The sequence below is a fragment of the Austrofundulus limnaeus genome, unplaced genomic scaffold (genome assembly GCF_001266775.1).
Source record: "Austrofundulus limnaeus strain Quisiro unplaced genomic scaffold, Austrofundulus_limnaeus-1.0 Scaffold951, whole genome shotgun sequence".
NCBI classification, from domain to species: Eukaryota; Metazoa; Chordata; class Actinopteri; order Cyprinodontiformes; family Rivulidae; genus Austrofundulus; species Austrofundulus limnaeus.
In genome coordinates, this window is record NW_013953353.1 from 87,347 (window position 1) to 91,617 (window position 4,271).

Genomic DNA, 4,271 nt, shown 5'->3' on the forward strand with positions numbered 1-4,271 from the left:
CTTAACAACTGATGTGATAATTCCTGCCTTCAGCTTCAGAATTTAAACCCCAGTGATCCCTCCTCCCTCCCTTTCTCTTGGCAGATGAGTGATTTAGGCATAGCAGGGGTGGGGATAGACTGTTTCCTGATAAACGATCACAACCAAACAGTAATTTACTTGTCACAGTTGAAGCGTGGCAGCAAGCCAAACGCTGGCCTGGATGTGGAAAATAGCAGGAAGAAGTTAATTGAGGAACTCGGGACAGGGGATGGCCCCCGTGTTTCGGCGAGCGAGGTCAGGTGCAGCCCTATCAGACAGCCTGCCCTTTGTCTGCACGCTGCCCTAACCAGCGGTGGTTATCCGATACTGTCTGTCATTTCCATGTTTGCCTTCGTAGGACGATCATTTTAAACTCCCAACTAATTCCTGATCTTTCAATTAGATAAATTGCTTTCATACCAGGAGAGCTGAACTCTGCACCTGCTGGAGAAGGAAAACAGACAAACCTGGTGCAAAAAGTGCGGAAAATTTGCCAATCTTTCACCTTCCGTACTTCCCTGAATATTGCTTGCGGAGGTTCCCAGTCATCCAGGACATGGTAATTCTAGGTGCCATTGGTTCTCAAAGTTTTTAACCCATAGAAAAATAACGAAAGACGTGTCCGCAGCAGTCACTGACTGAAGCAATTTAACAAGTCATACAGACACCAACAGGAAACCATAATACAACTTTTATCCAGTTACAATTAATGGTTTTTATTACCTAAATACATCAAAATGTAAAAGTTTGGAATGACTTTTACACTCATCTTGATCAGTGGTTTTAATGACAATTGTATGCTTTGTGTACTTTTTCATCTTTTTTTCATTTTAAAATCAGATACTGAAAAATAAAAAAATGGATGATTTTCTATTTTCATTTTATACTAAAAAAAAGCCACATTTTGAATTATCAGTGAATAAAAATAAAGAAATAAATAAGTCAGCTGACACCTGTTAAAGAAATGTAAAACAAGTTAGCTAGCCTTTTTTTTTATTGTGACTGCCTGGTTAAATAGTTAAAACGTAAAATGTGTTTATTCATCCCTCTATTAGACCATTCAAGGTGGAGCGAGTTAAATCATTTAAAAAGAAATTAGCTAGTCTATATCTTTATTAATAACGTAAATGCAGTTTGCAGTTAGCTCCATTGGGGTAACCCAGGTTTAGCTAGCTATGTGTTACATTCATTTGTAACATTCAGCGGAACGCCCGCATGCCATTTTTGTTTCGTTTTATTTTGAAATGCCGTTCTGTGTTTCTGTTCAACCTGTTTTTTTAATAATAAACGTTATTTACAAATTAACAGTATACAATCATAAACTGCAATGTACTCGAAGAGAGAGAGAACAACAGGCACAAAACATGCAAAAAACAAAACATTCAGAAGACAAATTAAAAGGTCACAATCCATAATCTTCACACAAAGTTTTTAGTTTTGTAGCTTTAGAGTTAGTGCATATTTTCAATGAGTCCATAAAACAATTCAGAAAAGCTCTGAAAACAGTGATATTGGGTTTTTGTTTCGTGAATTTGCTGGCATGTGGGATTTAGCCAAAAGTAGCCTATGAGAAAGTTCATGACATATTTTATCCCAGATATTCTAATCAAAGACACCAAACAAAACATGTTTTGACTTGGGAACTTTTTAGTTTAACAGGAATATCAAATTTACTATTAAAATACAAATTAAGGTCCCACCAAAAGGTTTTACTAATTGTGCAGTCCCAGAAAAGATGGGTTAATGTTTCATTTTCAAGATGACAAAAGGGACAAAGAGGATCAATATTTGGAATAAATTTAGCCAGAGCTGAGTGTAGGGTAACATCTGTGTAAAATTTGAAATGATTCTTCCCCAACCTTATTCGAGACAAAGAATTTTTTAGGCAGTAACCATATCTTTTCCCAATCTGCATCAATATACAGATTATTCCAATAAAATATAGAAGCAGGTTTACTAATAGTACTCTTTTGTATTATTTCTCTAATATGTTTATTTTTTATTTTAATACTAAGGAATGGATCTGAGTTCCCAATAAATAAATCTGGAAATCGTGGATATTGTACATCAGATCTGTCAGCAGACGATATGAGGAATTTTAAACCTGCTGGGATGGCATCAAAAACAATAGCGAATTCTTTAGGGGATACAGGGAAAATAAATTCAGCAAGGAATTCATTATATCTAAACATTTGACCATCCTAATTCCGTTCAACCTGTGTCCGTGTGCAATGCATCAAAATTGACGTCTAGGCCCTCCTCTTTCGATTGACATCTCATTTGACCAACTGGGTTCAAGTATCGGCTGTCCAGAGCCAATAATATATGAGAAGTGACCAACTTCCGGTTTCTGTCATCCTGGGTTTGATTGACTGTAGAATCGACCAGTCAACTCCGAGCTTCATTCTGATGCTACAGCTGTGTAGCCAATAACCGTACCTTTCATTTGGTATGTATATATTGAGGGGGTGGGAACTTTGTTTAGTGACGGACAAGGTAAACACGGAACGGGTCACCATATTTAGACAGTCGTGCTACGCTACTGAAAAATGCTACGCTCACAGGAAAATGTTTTTTCCCATCGTTTTTTTGGCCAGTTAGTTGACTAAACATGCTGATTAGATGAAAATATATTTGTTATTAAGTGTTTCAAGTGCTTCAAGACATGGAACAGTGATTTTTGTGGCCAGGAGAAGTAAAAATCTTTGGATAAAAACACTTCCAGTCGGCCATTTTGAGTTGCTAATTTCATCATATTTGAGGACAAACATGCATCAAATGTAAGTGAAAAATAAATATTGTTTTCACTGCTGGTGTTTTTATAAGCTGTGTGGAATGTTAATGGTTTGAAAGAAATATTTGTTTATTCTTGTGGTTTGGCTGTTTATTGGTGGAAATGTGGCTGAATGTGCTCCAGTTAGTCTAAATATTTCTGAACATTAATTTAATTAATCAATTTAATCACGCTGTGAGTAAATATGGATGGTAGAATGTGTTTTGTGGGGATCTTATTTTTAATTTGAGCCCAGAGTGAAGTCCCTGTGTTGAAGCATTTAGAAATTACAGTGTTTTAGACAAAGTTTGGACATTTTGTACAGGTGTACAAATATGCAAATGAGACATGCTGGATTGCACTTGGTCTCAAATATTCATATTAGGCTATATGCTACTGTTACCAAATTTGAACTGGTGATATTTGAGAATTAATATTTTAGCCCATTAAAAATTGTTTATTGATGTCTCATTCCCTTCATATTCTGTGATACTTTATTAATAAAAAATAAAAATTTAGGGAGAAAATATCTTGATTTTTGTGTAGTTTACTTCAAAATACTAAATACTAGTTACAGTTACAAAGAATATGACTGCTGAAGTTAAAAATTCAGAGCATTAGCTTTAAAGAGACCAAGCTTGTTCAAAAGCATTACTTCTTTAATTTGTGTCTACTTTTTAAGGCGTTTTATGGTATTTTATGTAAGTAACACAGGACAAAAACATTGAACTGGTAACTAGTTTTCACATGAAAAAAAACCATGTCCTCCACTGTAAGACACAAGTGTTTGCTGTTACAAAAAACAACATACTGCTCCATCATGCAATAACTTTGCAGTTAATTTTAACTTTACAAAGTGGTTGAAAGGTTCTCGGATGCCCCAAAAACTGTATTTAGTTTTACATTTCTTTAACAAGTGTCAGCTAATAGTTTGTATTGTTGATGAATCAAACATGACACTGATTTATGGGCGTAATTTGTAGTTAATTCCAGTAACCATCCCACAATATAATACCATCATTTGCTCTATAAATTAACTGATTAAGCACACGGCTGCAACTCTCTTGTTGTCTTTAGGTAACTTTGACCTGATTTCAAAATGTACATTTCAAATGTACATTTAAGCATGATTGCTGAAAATTACAAATTTTACTGGACCAGGTAAACACATACTCTTGGAAATTTTAGAAATTTAGGTATGTTGCATGACACATCCTAAAAGTGTAAAATATTTGTTATTGTTGGGGAAAATGGGGTGGGGGGTGGAATGTAAGCCTTTTGTTGAACTGATGTGGAAGAGAAAAGGTGCAGAGTAAATATAAAGAAAACAGGAAAGTTAAGTAAATCACACTAAAAGCATTACCATTTAACCCTAAATTATCCTGAATTGTTTTATAAAAGTAAATGAATAAATAACAAATAAATAAGCAGAAAGCATAACCTTAGTAGATTCTGGTGGTGTTGAGTTGCCTTGGCA